Source organism: Oenanthe melanoleuca, chromosome 11, assembly GCF_029582105.1.
Source record: "Oenanthe melanoleuca isolate GR-GAL-2019-014 chromosome 11, OMel1.0, whole genome shotgun sequence".
NCBI lineage: Eukaryota > Metazoa > Chordata > Aves > Passeriformes > Muscicapidae > Oenanthe > Oenanthe melanoleuca.
In genome coordinates, this window is record NC_079345.1 from 5,396,858 (window position 1) to 5,415,102 (window position 18,245).

An 18,245-nucleotide genomic window follows, 5' to 3' on the forward strand; every position below is an offset into this window, starting at 1 on the left:
CATTCTGGCTTTTTTTTTCTCAGTTCATGTTGTTCTTTTTGCAATAAGTGTATGTCTGAATTGAATTGAAGAGTAGCATATTAAAGAACTGGTTTTCATAGCTGTTTATGTCCTTTCATCCAAAGAAGTGTGAGAAAAGCAATCAAGGCTTCAGATTGACATGCTAAAGCAAGAACTATCAGAAAAAGCATCTTGCTGTTGGAATGTGGAATATTTGCATATCCAGTGTGTTTGTATCAGATCAGACCAAACCAAGGTATTTATAGAACCAGCTTCAGCCTGTGGTCAGGCCTATAATGAACAACTGATTTAGTTTCAGGTAAAGTAATTATTAATCTGTTCCCCACAACTTTATGCCTCTGAGTGTGTCAAAATGTAGCATCTATAACCCTGACTCAGTGTATTATTCAGACTTTCCATCACTCTGTTTTTCAGCAGATGGCATCTAGGTGACTTGCAGTCTTATGAATGGGATTTATGAAGTGAAATAGAGAAGCTTAAAAAATAATTGCAGAGAACAGGAGGAAAAATTAGAAATTAATATCACTGTAGGAAGTGGAAGCAGCATCACGTGGAAATGAAATTCTCAATTGGTAGCTTTTACATCAAAAGTGGTGCTTGATTTGTATTTATTGCAGTATAAATAATGTGATGCAGGCACTAGTATTGTGTTCAGTCATTTTTCTTGCAGGCATTTGGGATGAACTACCCATGAAAGACAAGTGAGTAAGGAGCTGTATGACTGCTGCTCCTCTGCTCACAGAGAGCACTGCATCTTTCAGCTGGGGTTTTGGAAAAGATGCTGCCTGTGCAGTTCAAGTAAAACATCCTGTATTTTTTGGCTCAAAATAGCTCACACTAAGGTTTTGCTGATGAATCGATGTGGCCCATGGAACAACCTGAATTACTCACTGAGACAATGTGAATGTGTGTGAACTCAGGCTGGGTAAACACTCAGTTATAAGGGAAGGATGAGAACTTAAAAAAATCAAGAGTACAGTTCCCATGACTGGCTGAAAGATATGTTTGAATGCTCTTGATGAATTTAAGCAATATTTAGAACAGATTTGCACAGCAGCAGCAGTACATAGAGTAATTTTCTCTGAAAAAAGGACAGTGGCAGTGGTAGCACAAGGGATCAACATCATGGGTTACAACATCTCCACTGCTGAAATTCAACAGAATTAAGTGCCACATTTTGCTTAGGAGACAGTTTAAAGCACCACTTTCCTTCTCTGAGGTGCCTATCCAGTATGAATCCTGTGTCACCAGTGAATAGAGAATCATGGCCAGCCCCAGGTAATCTGTGCTTAGAGCCCTACAGAAATTCCCATGGGGATATGTAAATCTGGACTGGCTGTATGTGTGCAAGTGACTGACTGTGGTGCAGTCATGATTTTGAAAGAAAGCATGGCTATGAGGGGTGATTTGTTCTTTCAGTGCTAGCTCTGCAGCTTTTTGGGAACAACATCCCCATGTAAGTACAAAACTAATTTGATCTCCAGCCTCTCTGATTTGAGTCAGACTCAGCTGTATGTGCCTAAGTATGGACTTAACACTTTAATGAATCAAGATCTAAATTCACATCTTCCTAAGATTAATGCTCAAGAATGAAGAGGTTATTTGTCTGTCCTAGTGGAATCCTTTTTGGTATAACACATTTGACAGCTCTATGTAAATTCACAGCGGTGTACGAAATACTTTTCCTCATCATATACTGTCTTTGTCACTACTTCTCTTAACCTTTATTTCAGTAGAAAAGAATATTTAGAAATGCACACTGGAAAAATGGGCACTAAAAGCTTACTGCTGGAAAACACAGAAATTGTTTTAACTAAACCTTTTTGAGGCTTAAGGAACTTCAAAAAGAAATTTGGAATAATAAAAAATACTGAAGGTATTCCTTTTTGTTGCTTGAAAAATGAAAGTAATGGCTTCAAAATATGTGCACTGAAGAGAGGCTTTTGTTCTGACAGCTTGTACATCAAGTTTCAGCATTAGGGGGTTTGAAATGGTAAAAGTTAGAATTTGATAAAACAAGCTTTTGGGGGTCCTTTCTCTAAAAGATTCCTGCATGAAATATGAATCCAGAAAAAAGATCATGGAAATGGAGTGGATGTTTTTAACTGTATGGAACTGTTAAGAAAATAATAGTGCAAGATGTGCTTTGAGATAATATAATGGCAGGAATTTTGCAGTTGTATTGTCACTGTCAAAATCAGCCTATTTGTTGCAGTTCTATAGTGTTTAGACGTAGGAAAACATAGAATTTCAACCCTTTCCCAGCACAGGAAAGAATGTTTTTGAAGTTTGATTAGCTTCTTTTTTTCTTCAGATTTCCATTTTTGTACTCTTTCTACATTTCTCAAGCACTGTGACAACACCTGATGAAATGCAAAAGGTTTTTTAAAGTGTTTTTGGAAGTTTTCAGTGATATTTAACATTAGTGAGATGAAATTGCCTTCAAAAAGCAGAACTGGAAGATATTTTTCCTGTATTGGCTGTTATCATGCAAGTCCTGTGTCCCAGGGTCTGGGACAGTGGATCTGTGGGGCTCCAGCCAGAGAAGCAGGTTTGGATTTGCACATGAGTAGTTTCTTGTGAAGAAGCAGTGCCTGAACATGGCTGAGGAGAATGTGGTGGAGGCTTGAAAATCTGGAGCAGGTATTTTGAGAAGCAGAGCTGTGATGCTCAGCAGGAGTGTGGGGCTGGAGCAGGGATGAGGGGCAGCCCTGCTGTGAGCTGGGAAAACTCCTTCTCCTGACTGGTGCTCATCACTTGGGTGGGACAAAGGTCAGGGGAACATCCCCCTGCCTCACCTCAGGTTGAAAAGAAGGTGCAAAGAAAGTGAACCTGCTCTCCCTTCCAGGATGATCCAATCTGCTGGGTTGGGTCCTTCCCTAAGAGGGAAAGAGAAGATGGAAGGGGCTGGAGCCATCGAGGCAATATCCATATCCCCTTCTTCTCAAAGAGCTTAGCAAAACAAAATAGAGAAAAAAAAGCCTCCAGCAGCAGGGAGTGAACGGCTGGAATTTCCTTAATATTAGCTGAGCTTTAGGCAGCAAGCCTTAACGTGGAGAATTATTTTTAATTAATAGCTTTTCCCCTACTTTGGAGCTCAGCGGGAGGATCTTCTTTGCATTGCACAAGGAGGGGAGATAGGAGCAGTCCCGGTTTTGTAACTGATAACTATTTCAGGCCAACTGCATTGCCTGGAATAACTTTGTATTCAGAAAAAAAGAACAAAATGTTACATCAAAAGATACCTCCTTCTGGTCCTTGGATTTAAATTGCCTCTCTCGATAAACCCGCAGCCTGACCAGAAATGAGTTGATGGATTTTTAAGAGTCTCCAAGCCAAATTATTCCCTTTCTCATTTTCTTCCCCCCTCTCTCTCACCTCTGTGTTATCAGCATGGCATTTGGCCCTACGAGGGGAACTTCTGAGGATGCTGAGTGATCACAGCTCTGCCGGGGTCTGAGGCTCCAGGGCTTGTGCTGGGTGACAGGGTCCTTTACCCAAACTAGCCCAGATCCAGATGGGAAAAGAGGCAGGAAGGTGTTGTGAATTTGTATTACTTTAACACAATGGGTTTGTTCAGAGACAGTTTTCAGGCAATAAATGGCTCCTTTGTGTTCCTTCCCTCCCCATGGTCGCTTTCAGAGCTGTATATGTGCATATCATTTTGCCTGTGTATTAACAAGCAAGAAGGCTCCCTGGCTTCAGGCTCCCTCCTCCTCTTCCTCTCCCTCTCCTTCTCCCCAGCTTACAACACCCTCTGCTCCAGCACACAATTAAAACAAAATTAGCAAAATAAGTACAAGTTTATGGGGTGGGGGGAACAAGAATCCTTTCTTTTTGCTTCTCTTATTTGGAGGATTGTAAGAGGCTGTAGTGCCTCTTTTTATGAGCGGCTTCCTGGGAGTCGGGACATTTGCTTGTTATACTGTGGCACTGTAAGAGGGTGATCGTCATGGACTATAAAGTAACGGGAAGTCTCACAGCCCCTCCAGCTCTGTAACACAGTAGCTTGCCTCACACAGGAGAGAGGGATTTATAGCACTGCCTTGTATTTTTTAACATATTTTGTCTGCTTTTTATTTACAACCCAGCCCAACAGTTCTTACTTTGTCCCCTGCCTCCCTGCCCTCCTATCTTAATTCTGCCTGTTCCTTGTGGTGTGTTGAAGCCCCAGAATAGTACAAAAAAAATGTCACTTTAGGTGGAGAAGCAGCACGGATAAAGGTTGAACTTTGGGGTGAGCACATCCCCCCTCAGGCACTAAGTGCAGGATAAATATCTGCTTTTCTAGGCTGTGGGGAAGGCAAGGTGAGGATGGAGCTGGGAGGAAGAAGAAAGAATATGAAAAAGAGTGTTTTCCTTGTTATCAAACTTGCCAAGCTATTTTCCTTATGAGCTTTTGTTAAAGCCCAGTGTCTTTCTCTTATTTAAATAAGTCTAATCTCTGAAGGAGTTCTGAGTTGCTGCTTTTCAAAGCAGTGGGGTGTAGTTTGGTTTTATTAGCTGTCACTGAAGATCTGATGCAGTCATGTCGGAGGCTGTAAGTGCCTTGATGCTGTCAAGCCAAAGCCGTAGCGAGGGTGGGTGCCTGCCGTCCCTGGCACTGCCTGCAGGCTCCAGCTGCTGGGGCTCACAAGCAGCATTTCCCCAGTTTTGGCCTGGATTTGGCAGCATTCATGGGTGGCCATGCCCTGGTGGGGTTGGAGCATTAGTAAATCAGAATTAGTATTTACAAGAAGAAGGGAGAAGATTGTGAATGATGTAGGCATTGCATTAATAATTAAGCAGCTTTTGGGAGACCTTGTCTCTCTGTTGGGATTGGATCCTGGCTCCAGGTCCCTTCCATTTGCTCTGATGAAGCAGTGTGGCATCATGCTGCTGACCACTGCTCGGTTTTGGGATTATCTGCTCTCATTGAAACAATTCCCCCAGAAGCTGCAGCGATGAGTTAACCATCTGGGGTCAAGAAGAGGACATTAAATATAATCAGCAGCTCCCTTAAGAGGAGAATCGTCATTTGCTTGAATGTGTGTGATGATCAAAGCATGATAGGAGCCAGGATGTGATACAAGAATTGCTATTTCCCAGGAAGGATTTTTTTTTTCCTCCTCTTTTTAAGGGCAGAAGGGAAAAGCACCAGGAATTTTGAATTGTTGGGACTTTTTCTCTTGTGGTTCAACTAATGCAATGAACCAGCTGCACTTGACCAGTGCTTATACATGTTAACTATCAGCTAACATAATCTGAAGCCCTAGGAAAATAGGTTGTAGCACAGATGTAAGACACTGAAGGAAGACAGTAATTTTTTCCTGTAGATGGGAAATGCATATGTTGCCTCACTCACTTGTCATTACTGAAACTATAGGTAGGGACAAAAATAGAAACTACTGACAGCTTGATTTCTTCATGCTGGCACTGCTACAGCAGAGCTCTACAAGACCCTATAAATATGCAAGCGAAGGGAAATCCTACACAAGTGCTATCATACTGCTATAGGACTGAATAGAATTAGCTTTATTGCAACCAAACAGTATGGACAGAGTCTGCTTTTCAGAGCTCCCCTATCTCATGAACAATGTAAAATGTGAACCAAAGGCAGCTAATCTGGCCTGTTTACTGGGAACAGTTCCAAAATATATTGTTGGAAATGACTAGAAAAAGCTTTGCACTGCACAGCCCTTATGGAGCAGCCCTTTCTTCCTTTTAAAGTGAAATGTCCTTGCAGAAATTAAACATTATTTCATTTAAAAAAAAGGTGGGGGGAGGGAGGCTGTGGGGGAGAAGGGATCACTGTGGTTTAAACCACTTACTAAAATTTGTGAAGGATCCAGCATCCATTGAAAATGCTCCCCCTCCCCCCAAACCTAAACCAACAAAAACAAGCCAACCCCATGAATAGCTCTTCCTAGCTTCCTGCACATTGAATATGTATGTTAAAGGACAAGGAGCCAAGAGTCACTCTGTTTTGCTTTGCTTAGAATATTTTTTCTATGAAAATATTTCATATTTGATTTTCATATTGCTATTTTTGATATGTCAAAGTCAGGGGCCATGCCAAGGAGAGGCTGGTGAGCTGGCCATGGAGGAGATTTCTGCACAGCAGTGCACAGAAGCAAGATGTGCCCCACTGTGTAAATGATGCTCCCTGCACCTACAAGCAGGGTTCAAAGGGTTTTACACAGCAAGAGCAGAAAATGCTGCTGCTGGGTCTGGGAGGGGAGTAGGTAGGGTGAAACAAGAGTCCAACAGAATTCAGGGTAAATGGACCCCCAAAATTAGGAAATACTCATTAAGCATGAAATCTTAGAACTTTTCTCAACAAAACAGAAGATATTACCTTGTGAGCCCTGCCAAGTGTGTCTCCCCTCAAGAGGACTCCATAATCCTTTTACTTTCATTCACATCTCTAAAGTGGCTCCATCTCCCCCATTTTTCTAAGCTGTTGTTCTAAGTTTGCTTCATGATTTAGCTGCTCTCACTTCTTTTTTTGGGAGGTGGCAACTGATTCGTCCTTGTTAGAACTGAGCAGTGTATATAACTACAGAGTAAACATTTCTATCTTCCTCCTGGTTCAGGCAAAAAACCTTGACCCCCATGCCAGCAGAAGTGAAACGTTTCCAAAACATACAACTGGAGATGTGACTGTGTTTAAAAAACTCCAATTTAAACACAGTCCTCCAGGGGAAGATGACTCGTCTCTGATGAGAGGTTTGACTCTGTAACAGTTTGTTGGCCCACCTGTACATTGTTATTTTATTGTCTGTACCATGGAGCACTTTCCTCTTAATATGTCTGATAACAAAAATCCCACAGAAGTTTAAATTAGCGTAAGGCTCAGCGATCAGGCTTAGCTGTGATCTGGGGTCATTGACTCTCATATCAAATCATGTCACCTTCATTACTAACTGAACCATTGACCCTGAAACTCAAGGAGCTTTCCTACAATTTCCTAAAATCTGGAGTTTTTATCCTGTCAGCCACAAACACTTACGAGGCAGTGAGATTCCCACTGGCTGGCACTGTCCTCCTCCCAAGTTCTCAGCTCTAATCTGGTTCCTGGCATTTTTCACATTGTGCCATATAGTGGGCACTGCACAACTGCCACAGGCTGAGGCCATGCAAGGGTGAGCACCAAGCAGGCTCCTGCCTGTCCAGGTGCAAGGTGTCCACTGAGGGGCTGCACATTTTCTTTTTTAGAGAGCTGACCTTCTAAACTGATCTGATTGCTGCCAGTATTCAAAGAAGGAGAACAGAGATGGATCTGTAATTTCATTGTCCTGCCCCACACACCAAAGTCTCCCACATCCCTCGCCCAAAATCTCTCCAGAGCTGCTAGAAGTGAAGAGTTCAGTGGTTTAATTTTCTGTTGTCTTGCCAAGTTAGAATGGGATTAAATGCTCTCAAGGTCTCTGGACTATCACTTTACCCAAAACATCCATCCCAAGCATTCAAAGAGGCATAGAGGCTCTGCATAGCTATTTATTTTAAATGCCTGATTAAAATTTCATGAAAACAGGAAGTCAGGGGAAAAGAATAGATTGCAAGAACGAAGAAATCCAGGGCTTTGTCATTTTTAACTCAACAACACACAACATTGAAGAAAAAACCCAGCACCCAGCGCATTCAATTGTAACTGAGGAATATTTTCACAATTGTACTGAGGCCACTAATAGCATATTTTGTCATTGACAGGGGAGTTTATGAACTAAGAATGAAACTAATTTTTTTACTTAACTTATAACACAATTTTGATTCTGTTTGTAAATTGTCACCTTAAGGTAGCCTAAAATTGCTATACTTACAGCCTGCAAACTTTAAGATTTGTTTTGGATACTCCATTGTTTTTTTCCTATCTCAGCAGCAAATAAATATTGCAATAACACATCCTTAGCAGAGCAGCAGCTCTTTTGTCCTGGTATCTTTCTGGTTTTCTATTCTTAAGCATATCTAATCGTCCAAATATATGATGGGAGCAGAGACAAAAGACTGATTTTTCTGAATATTAGTCACATGCAAAAGACCTTCATGGTTTTTCTGGCTTCTAGAGTTCATTTTTCCTGTATGTTGCTTGTATGTTTTTATTTTTCTTATATGTCCTTGTTTTGCAAGAAAATATCCTCTTTGCTGAAAATATATGAATCACAAACAGTGTTTAGCCAGACTGCATTATGAAAGGATTTAGAGTCTGTTGAAGTCTTCTTGCCTTTTTAGGCTGTGGGAAGCAGGACCCCCATTAAGAGGCTGCAAATGCCCCTTAGCCATTTTCCAGTACTGCTGTCACCTTGACTACCCGTAGGTAGTCGTGGGGTACTTACAAACCATCAGTGTCCCAATCTGTTCTCCTGTACCAACCCCATCAAAAATAGATGGATGTTAAAATTCTGTATTAGCTTCTCACTGCAAAGGCAGCATATGTAGGTTCTCAGCTAGGGCATCCGGTGGCTCTGGATATGGTATAATTATGATAGCTTAATGACAAAATAAGTTTTCACTTGCCAATGTCAAATTAATCCTGTCAGTACATACGTCACTGCAAGTGCATTGCTCAGTGTACCCTTACAATATGCATAATACCATGTCTCCTTGCTTCTGCTTCTCATCATGTGGTCCTCTTGGTGCAGATGCTGTTCAGCCACTTAAAGAGCTGTAACGCTACCAGGGGAAAGAAAAAAAAACCCAGTATGTTATACTGGAAAGAATATAATGAGCCTAAAACCTTGGAAGCCTTCCTTTGTTCATCATTCTTGCTGCAAACAGTCACAGCCTTGTGGATTTCTCTATTATTTCAGCTGTAAAAATCATATTGAAATTTGATGGGAATTATTTCTAGAAGTAGTTAATTGACTGACTAGGTGTATATGTGAGGAGAGGTAGCAGGGAGCCCATAAATGACCTTTTCCCTTGTTAGATTGCTCCCTGGCCAGCTGGACGTTTGGTATCCTAAGGTGAAGAGTTTTTAAAATTATTTCACGGCTTTGCCCCTTTACAAGACAACAATTTCTCTGTGTTAATTCACCATGTCGAGAGGAGGAAAGAAAGTCAGCTGCTGCAGAATATCCCTTCTGCTTTAAGAAAGCACGGCACTAATTGCTGGGAGACTTTTGCTAAACAAAATCCTGTGTGGCTCGGTCCACGCCTGCACACTCCAGTCGTCCCCGCTCCGTGCCAGCATGTCACAGGTGCACACCACAAGGGACAATGCAGCAAATGTAATTGGGAGGCAGGTGGCAATAGCTTGGACTCCGTAACACATTCATCCCAAGGTGCACTCGTGCATCTGTTAGAAAGTGAAGTAATTTTTTTTTTTTTTTCCTGTAATTCAGTTGGTCTAACAAAGATTTGAGCCATAGGAAAATATTTCCCATCTCCTAAACACAACAGTGAGAAAGTTACTAAAAGTGCTTGGAGACCGCAAGTGAGGTGAGGTGGAGGCTGCTGATCTTAGGGAAAAAGCGAGGGGTTGTCACTTTACTTAGAAGTGGGTCAAGTGTTTTTAAGACTTGAGAGGGCTTTTTCCTCCTTTGCTATCGCAGTAATATCAGCACAAACTTTTCCTTTCTAGATATGAGCCTTTTGTAATTGCATTAGTGCTGTGTGCTCTGCCTGAGCCGGTCACTTGCCTGTGCTCAACCTTCCCTGCATCTTTCCAAGAGCCAGAGCAGAGCCTCTCGTTATGGGAACCTTTGTGTTTCTGCTCTGAGTCCTAACAAAGAGTGTTTATTCCCTCTCTAAAACACAGAAAGGACCCCAAATGCTTGCACTCTTACAGGGAGCCTGAAAGCAAATCTTGCCGAGCTGAACTGCAGCAATCTCTGGGGTGGAGTTTAACAGCTATAGTGCAGCATACAGAATCCCTCTATAGGAGAGGGAGGCTGGTGCCAATTCCAGGCAAAACTATGGGGAATGGGATTCAAACGAGCACAGATGCAACGTTGCTCATGGATAAAAACGAGCAGCACAGTACTGCAAAAATGCATGTAGGTTTTAGTAGCCTTTGGTGGACAAAATACTGCTTTTCTATGAAGAATACCTAAACAAGGCAAACAACATAAAAATTATATCACACATTTTGAATGCCACATGTTTCCTAATCCCTAGGGGAGTATTTTCCCCATCTGTCTCAGTTCCTAACTCCACTACTCAACTCTCCTTTTTATCTGGAGTTGTGTCCAGCCGTAATCCAGAGCTCTTTGGGGCATTTTGCATGTGAAGCTGCTGGGAGGGTCCCACTGCTCCTTTCCCAAGGTCTGCTCCAGCCTCTCCTGGCAGTTTGCAGACTTTGTCCTCCTGCTGCATCTCTGGCTCTTGGCTGGTTGCAGGACCAGCTTAACTGAAAGTGTGAGGTTTCGATAACCTGCAGCGAGTGTTTTCCGTCTCCCAGGAGAGAGCTGCGATGGAAAACAATTTGCAGAAGACAGGAGCAGAGATCTGGTGTCATTTTTTGGTGCAGCTACTACAGTTTCTTGCTGTGAGCCCTTATCAGTGGAGCCCTTGTAGAGCTGCTCATCAGCAGAGATCCTGCGGGCGAGCACAGCGTTATTGCTTCGTCCCATGTGGCTTTTTTTATCAGTGTTGTTCTGGCTTCTAAACCTTCTGGAGACGCTGTAATTGGGTACTTTGGGGTGGCTTGGCTTTTTTTACAGCGTGAGTTAAGTTTTTAGGCTGGGCTTTAGAAAAAAAAATAACAATAAAATAAAGCAAAAGAAAGCAAAATAAAAGCAAGTAGAGGAAAGGAAAATAAAAGAAAGTTAAAGGAACTAAAATGAATGAAAGTGAAATAAAATAAAATGAAAAAGAAAAGTAAGCATCTCTAGTTAGAAGAAAGAAATGAGGTTCCAAATAAATAAATTCTACTTCTATTTCTTGGAGTGATCTAGGACAGCTGATGGAGATTGACACTCTTAAGTTACATGAATGTTTTGAACGTGTAAAGAATCCTATATAAATTCAGCTTGGTTTGCTGTGATACACTTTCCAAATTAGGATACTGCGGAGCAGATTGTGAAATAGTGATTTACATGACTTGAGGATTTTGCTCCTTGTGATTAAACACAATAGCACTTCCTTTAGTTCCCTTTAGAAAGCATTTTAAAAAATTTATTTAAATGTATGTAGAAATGTATTTAAAATGCAGGTTAGTTCCACAAATATAAAAATACCAGGCAAAAAATGCATTATTGAGTGCTGTGTAAAGTACAGCTGAGCATCTCTAGAATTGCAGCATTCTAAAGGAGGAAATAAAATTACAACTAAGAAAAATATTCAAAGTACTATTTTTTTTTTTCTGGCAGGAAAGTGAAAACATGGAGTTTTGTTGGCTCATTCTTCCTTTTGCAAAGGATTTAGTGCTGAGCTTTTACCTCGCTACATGATATACTGCAGTGAAATGCACAGAAATTTGGGATTAGATATGAGTTGTAACATCGAGTAAATTTTATGTTGAGAAATTTAGAGCGTGCCAAGCAGCCAGCTCCTCGGACAAAAGACTACCATGAATAGGTTAGAGAATTATTAGCCTCTAATAATAGATGATATACTATATATCAAGTAATGACTACTTACTATCCTGCATTTATCTGTTACACGATGTCCTTTTTAATTATCTACCCTGCTGCCACGGGGGCTGGCAGCTGGTGCAAGAAATGCTGCAAAGCTCATGCCTTCTTCCCTCATAAAATGGAAATATCTGCCCAATCTGTGCCCTTGCAGTTGTTAAACATGGGTTTCCCAGGAAAAAAAAAAAAAAAAAAAAAAAAAAGGAACACTATTCAAAGCACATCTTTTTTGGACAGTAGTTTTTAAGGAGGGTTGTGTTACTGAAGTAGTTTTTCAGCACACTTCTATCTAGTGGAAAGCAAAACTCTACCCGACTGTGGCTCTTCCCTTCAGATTTTAATCCCTTCTGCTGCTTGTCTAGGTGAGGAACGGATAAAAATAGATTGTTAGATGAGGCTGTTGCTTTTAATTATATTCATAATGAGCATTCACCATCCTTAATTCAATAGTGCAGTATAACGGGGGAGGGCAGGGTTGTTTAACCTCATTTCCTAAGGAAATGAGGCATAGAGCATCCCACCACCTACCCACCTGGACCCAGGCCTCTCCTAACAACTTGTGAATGCTTTCTAAGTGGGCTTGAAAGGGGACAGACATCTCAAAGGTTACATTTCCTCACGGAAATTGGGTGAGTGCAGGGAAAAGCTCCACATTGGTGTGCCAGGCAGGTAAGTTCAGTCATTATCCTGCTGACAGCAGCCCATGGGCAGCAGCAGGGCTGGAAGAGCTGGGCACCAGGCTTGCTGCTGGGGCAGCACTGGGCAAGAACAGAGGAAATTGCTTTTACTCACAATTTGGTTTCAGGTAGGAACATAAATTCTGGGAACTTCATTTGGCACATTCTCCCTGGTGAATGCCAGTGCAGGCAACCTCCCAGTTTTGGTGAAATCAGGCAGAGTGAGGAGCTGGTTTGCTTTCTGGGAGCAGGACAAAGCTCAGTGAAAATTGGCCAGTGTGCTTTTGGACCTGCAGTGTTGCAGGGACCTTTCCCATGCTGTGCCCCCAAAGAGCTGTTCTCCCCCTGCTTCCCTCCCTCCATCTGCTCCCACACCGACTGCTCTTGGAGCTGGCAGCACATTAATAAAAAAATGTAAGTTTTATGGGACAAAGTAAATAAGGCAATTCATATATCATTCCTAAGACACACAGAAAGGAGGCAGAGAAAAATAACCAACCGATATTTTATATGAGGATATTTCCATGAGTCAGCTCATTTTCCCATTTCTGGGCTTCCAGCTGCAAGCTCTGCTGTGTTGGCTTATCTTCTACTCGAGGCCTGGCATGTGCCAGAAGTAGCTTATAATTGGCTGTGTTTCCCCTTTGTAAATGGTAATAATAGAGCCTTTATCAGCAGAGAATGGCTAAAAATTTGGATGTCTTTAATTTCATCACAATTTGTAATTTTTTTCAGGTCTAATATTACACAAATAGATCTCAGAGCTCCTTGTTCAGGTTGCAGGGCTGACAGCAGAGGGGCTGATTTTGTAGGTGGGATATTGAACTGCCTTCAGATGTTCCCTGAGCATGGCCATAGAGCTGCATTTATCCTTTAACCCTTGTTGCAGGAGTTTCATTAACCCCTTGGCTTAAGAAAAGTCACAGTGGTTGTGGCTCAGCATGGCTGGGGGAGGCTGATGCATTTCTTGTGGCAGCCTTGGCATTTATTGCAGGGCAAAAATGCAAGGTATTTTTAATGTATTTTAATTCATTTGAGGTTTTCAATGAACTCACCTCAGCCTCCTAAACTCCTCCTGAGATTGCTTCCTGTGGATTTCAAAATGACTAAATTTAGCTGGGTGGGGGGGGAAAGCAGCTCATTCAATATGATTTCTAAAGACAACTATGCAAGCTTTATAGAAAATGAATTTTAAATTTGTACATGGCAGAAGAATTTGGTTGATCACAGGCATGGGAAGGATGTTGCAAGATTTATTTGGCCAGTCACAACTTGAATTTTGAATAAATTCTGTCAAGCTGTTAAAAAAAATATGGAAATACATCACTTGACACATTCAAATCACAAATATGTTTGAGGGGAGCTGCAATCTGCTCAGAGATGTTCTGTGAATAAAAAAGATTTCACATGTGTTTAATATATTCCTTTTTGAGGAATTAATTGTCCACCAGCACTGACAAGCATGGGGGATGGAGGAGCAGAATGGGAGCGATTTGCAGTTCTTAGTGGGAATTAGTGGCATGACTATATTATAACAATCATAATTAAGCTTTGTACTTGAACAGTGCCTTTCCTTGGGGAATCTCAAGGCACTCTGTCAAATTTATGGGGAAATCCCGGGGAAATAAGTGATTTCCCTACAGATCTGCAAAAATTCAGTGGCAGATCTGTGAGCAGACCCCAGGTCTCCAGTGCCCTGGAATCTGGCTCCAGCTCACAGCAAGAGCTGCCTGATTCCTCTGTGACAAACAGGGCAGGACTCAGGGGCTCCAGGAGCACAGCCTGGGGTGCAGGTGGGTGCTGGGGGCACCGGGGTGCCTCCCTCACCTGGGGCTGGGGGCAGGGGAAGGTGACAGCAGGGACAGGCAGCTCACACCAGACAGCACCCTGAACCTCAATAAGATAACAGTGGGAAACCACACTTGGATGTTGTTGTACACTGGGAGAGCCCTGATTCTCCATGCCTCAGTTTACCCACCTCTACAGATAATATGGTGGCACTGTGGGAGGACTTGTGGTGGTGGATTTTTCATGACAAAAAAAAAAATAAAATAAATCAGGAAATCTTATGTAAGGATATGGTGCATTGAGCATCATTTGAAGTTTTTCATCAAGGCTGAAGTCCTTATCAGAAAAATGTGCTCTACTTTATCTCAAAACTCAGGGTTTGTGCAAGAAATACACAGGGAAATTATTTATGTGTCATGAAGAAGACTCTGATGAGATGGTCACAGGGGTCTGTTCTGTTTAAAATCCCTAAGGCTAAAAATATGTACAACTTAATGTTTCTAACATGCTTTGAAACCTTCAGAGGCAAGGTCCCTTTGGACTCAGTAGGATGAATTGGCCTCCTGGAGGAAGCTGAGTTGAATTTTGTGCGTAAGACGAGGAACATGTTACGTTATGGGTTTGTTTGCTCCCCTGGCTGGTTTCACCAGTTTGTGCAGCCTGGTGAAAAAACAAATTCACCTGACTGCACAGACAGCAAAGCTGACATTAAGTTTTTCATCTAAGTGCCTGCAGAGGATAGCAAAATGTTCAAAAGACAACTGGACTTAACATTATAGAGAATGTTTAAAGTAAGCAGTAAAACATTAAACATTGATTTGCTGTTTTACTGAAAGAAATAGAGAGATTTAAAAATAGTGGTTAGATACTGAAAAGCACAACTCCAGTGAAGATCCCCATATTTGCTCTGAATAAATTCTCTCCCTCCTGGGAGCAGGCTGAACGTAAAGGGGAACAGAGTTACTGGCCTCTCTTGTTAGGCCCAGGCTACTCATTTGGCTTGGTGATGGGCAAAAGGATGTTTTTGTGTCTGTGTGAAGGAGCCTGTCAAGGAGCAATGGGCAGTGTTCCCCTGGATGGGAGATGTGGTGTTTTAGAGGGAGCTGAGTTGTTGATGCAGAGAAATCCCTCCCCTCTGCCCTGGGTCCAGGGTCATGGCAGTGCCTGGCGAGGGGCATCGCTCTCCAGCAGCACTGCTGGCAGCTCTGCAAGCCTCGGGTCAGAGGACCAAGGGTATCCCACCAGAACTGGGACAGTTGGCAATCCTTGTTCTTCTGCAGACTGTGTGAAATGCACACCATTCCCCAGAGCTTACAGGCACAGTTACAAACGAAGCAAAGATGGCAGGAATGACATTCCCTTGCTAATTATAGTGTGGTCCCATCTGTATATTTGGTGTTATGTCACCAACTCCAGCCTGCTTTTTTCTAGCAGGGAAATACTGCTGCAGGTCGAAGCTCAGCACAAAAGGCTCCAGACCTCTAGTAATGTTATAGTTGCTTGTTTAACAGGGGAGAAACTCGATTTTTAAGGACTATCAGTTGGAAATCTGAGACTGTGTTGGCTAAGGTGCTTTTTGGGTAATTCAACAGTCCGTGTTTAAAAAGCACTTGGGTGTGGATAAACATAAGAGAGTTCAATGGCTGCACATTTCATTGAACCCCCCTGGCTCCAATGGCACCTTGTGCATGGCAGCAAAGCTGTGAGCTCAGGTCCATCCTTCCTGCAGGGAGAAGGTGGGAGAGCAGTTATCTCCCATCAGTGCTCTTCTTGGCTGCAGACTTTTTGGTAGATAGTAGATAGTGTGTGAAGAGTTTGGGCTGTAGGACCTGTGCATTACTCTCCAGGAATTCCCTCAGAAAGATACAAGGACAGACACCACCCCGCTGGATCACCATGGGGTGTTTCATTTCAATCCTCTAGAACATCTCATGTGTCCTTTTAGGGACCCAGATACAGTCCTCAAGTCCATGTCCCTGTTTCTGTTGGTGGAGTTTCCTGCCTCCTTCTTGTGAAATGGTTGCAGTTAGGACCTTAAATTTGCTCATGGAGGATGACATTTGTCCCTCCAAAGGAGCCCATGGGGTGCTTCATTCTTGCATGTGGTACTTGTGAGCAGTATTGGTGAGCCTCATGCTAAATCATACAGAACTGAGATTTTTAATTAGGGTAGAGGTGGGAGCCTCCTGTGATTAGAGAGTTCTCATAACTTTTACATTTATTATATAGTCCAATTAGCATATTTCTTACTTTAATGTCTCTATTGCCCTGTTCAATGTTGAAAATCCAAAAATAAGAGCACTTGCTTAAACTTGAAAGCCATGAAGTGAAAATAGTCCAGAAACAAAAGTAAAAAATGGGTGTTCCAAATTTAATTCACTGTTTGGACTAAAAACAATTAATGAAATTTGACAAAACAACAAAACACCATAAATAATGACAAGGAAGCGAAAAATCTAAAAACCATCCACTTCTCCCCCATCCACTGGTTGTGAAAGAGGCAAAAGGAATTTTAAAAAGTCAAATAAGGCTTTAAGCCATCCCAAAAGCAGGCTTCTGTGAGGAGGTGCAGAAGCACTGTGCAAAGATGAATCTCTCAGGGCTTGCACCTGGATCTGTCCCGTGAGGTTAAAGCCCCTCTCTGTCCCCTGGTTTGCTGATACATCCCAAGGGTGTTTTGTGGAACTCATGTGCAGGAGGGGAAGCAGATCCTCAAACAGCTTTATGGGTGAGAAGCTGCCACATGAAGGCCACAGTGTCTCTGAAAGTCAAGGAGAATTTGTACCAGCAGAAATAAGCCCTTGGTTTCTTGTCATGCAGGAAGCCGTTGGTGGAGCCGGAATTTGACAAGTTCACAACTTAACAAGTCCCAGCCTAGTGTCTGGACTACCAGAATAGATTGTTTTCTCAAATACCCCCAATCGCTCAATGCTTTTGTCAAATTTCTGTCTCTCTGTACTCAGTGTCAGCCTCAGTTTAACAATGAAGGTAGTCCCAGAAAACTTCTCACAAATAAGCAACCTATGCTGCCTGTTATGAAAGCAACCTCCTGCTGACTTGTATATTAATTCTGTTCTTGTGGGGCACTGTAGAGGTTGAATTTTCTCTGCCTGGCATGGTAACTTCCATTGCTTTCATTTTTTTAGGAACCTCAAGTTTCTGAAAGGCTTAGAGTGAGCCATGAAAGCTCCACCTCTTTCTTGGCCCTGTAACCCATGAGCAGTTCAGCTGAGGCTAGGGGATTTGTGTATAATGATTTGGGAAAGTTGTGAGTATAAATAGTAAGGAATTTGAGATGTTTTTCCCCTCTGTAATTCAACACTCAATAGCTTCCCCTTCCACCCTGCACATAAGGTGCTGTACCAAAACCATGGAAAGAATTTGTGGAGCTTCAGATCAAGGAAGTTCATAAGCTTGCAGGCTTTTTTCTTGCTTGCTCTTTTAAAAAATCTTATAATATCATCTCCTCTGGAGAATAGCACAGCCAGAGGACTTTACAAATTTTCACCAGATCCTCTCACCAGGAGCATTTGCCCTAGGGTAGAGGCAGGACAGCCCTCTGATCTCTTATGAACAGTGTGGCAAGGGCAGGAGCTTGGAATAAGTGTTCAGTCTCAGCTTTTTCCTTTCTTTTTTCTCCTTTATCTTTCTGGTAGCAGCTGCTGCTGAGAGAATGTGTTCAACCTTCTCTAAGCTCCAATCTCAGTCTTCCTTCCCCTTCCACATTTCACTGGTATACAGGGCCAAATATTGGGCTGCAGCACACAGAATAACAGAATCATTTAGATTGAAAAATCTAAAAATCACATCATCGAGTCCAAGCTCAAATGACCAGGGTCATCTTGGCCCCAGCTCTGTGAATAAATACCCATTCCTGTAGTCCCAAGACAAGATATTCCTGAGCACAGAGGTTGCTGTTCCATCTGGCAGCAGTGCTTAGAGCTGGGGACACCCTGGCCTGGACATGTCTGTAATGACAAGTTTGCTTTTAAGTGCCCCACAGGTTCCTTTAATCTCCATAGACATCGTTGTCTTAATTTCTCCTCTGCTTTAAACCCTGTGCAGAAAATGCAATGTAAACCTCAAAACATCCTCACTTACTTGAACAGAAATGGCATCTCTGAGCAGTATCAGTGCAAAGTCTCTGTAGCCCCTGTGATTTCAGCCCAGAGATGGGTCTTAGCTCTGCACTTCATCCCCAAAG

At 42.4% G+C, this 18,245-nt stretch overlaps 1 protein-coding gene across 3 annotated transcripts in view; it reads left to right on the forward strand.

Annotated features, from left to right (window-relative positions):
* MAF (MAF bZIP transcription factor) overlaps nt 1-18,245 on the forward strand; it is a 187,436-nt gene that overhangs the window by 36,183 nt on the left and 133,008 nt on the right. Inside the window, exon 3 of one of the 3 annotated variants that reach the window (XM_056501099.1) lies at nt 10,403-11,764. The exons of the other annotated variants lie outside the window; for them this stretch is intronic. The gene's annotated coding sequence lies outside the window, so the exon portion shown is untranslated. Of the gene's footprint in view, nt 1-10,402; nt 11,765-18,245 lie in introns of those variants that run through there. 3 annotated transcript variants of the gene reach the window in all.